The 885-nt window shown below is 40.7% G+C and overlaps 1 pseudogene; it reads right to left on the bottom strand.

The window, feature by feature from the left end:
* Positions 1-217: 217 nt before the first annotated feature.
* Positions 218-568, bottom strand: LOC101564693 (annotated as a pseudogene).
* Positions 569-885: the final 317 nt, after the last annotated feature.

The raw sequence follows: 885 nt of genomic DNA on the forward strand, positions 1-885 counted from the left end.
TTGGTGGAACCAGGGATTGAACTCAGGCTCTTGTGCTTGCCAGGGAAGTACTTATTCCACTGAGCTATCTCCCCGGCTCCTAGTTGTTGTTTCTTATGAAAACTGCTGACACATTTTCAGAATTCATTTACATTTTTCAGTTCTAAAGGAGCTGTTTCATCCTGCTTTTCTTTGCTCTGACACTTATGCTTCACTTTGGTCTGAGGTTGTACCCGAGTACTGTACACACTAACAGTTTGACTTGGCTTTGAGCTGTCCATTAAGCCTAACCTCAACAAAACATGACTTGAGATGAATGCTAGAGTTAAGATCTTGCTAATGCAAGTGCTTTTTCTAACTCCTTTAGCTGGATATTGCCTTGGGTAATCATCATCCGGATTGTATCCTCTTCTGTGGCGCTATTTCTTTTGAATTCTTCTCTTGCCCAGTTCTTCAGGTATTTGCAGTCAGATGCATCTGGAACTTGCCGAATTGCTTGCAAAATCCTTCTATAGAGGAGGAGAACTTGCTGCCTTCTCAGGAACTGCTTCAGTGTCAGCGCGCCCTGGGGGAGGCGGGAGGCGGCCATATCCGCAGAGCCTGGGAAGTGGCGGTAAAAATGTATTTTAAAGAGAGTATACTAATAATTGATATGACATTAGAAGTGGTACACATAGGGTCAGGGAGAAAGCTCAGTGGAATAAGCTCTTCCTTGGCAAGCACAAGGGCCTGAGTTCAAGTCCCGGTTCCACATAGAAAGAAAGAAAGAAAGAAAGAAAGAAGTGGTACACATTACTGTTTCAAATGTCATATCCATAAGTATTATTCCCTATTTAAAACAAATTTGTAAAAAAAAAAAAAAAAAAAAAAAAAAGAAAAAGAGACAACAAAAACTTAAAGTTTCTT

The sequence above is a fragment of the Octodon degus genome, unplaced genomic scaffold, assembly GCF_000260255.1.
Source record: "Octodon degus isolate 3935 unplaced genomic scaffold, OctDeg1.0 scaffold00037, whole genome shotgun sequence".
Lineage (NCBI taxonomy): Eukaryota > Metazoa > Chordata > Mammalia > Rodentia > Octodontidae > Octodon > Octodon degus.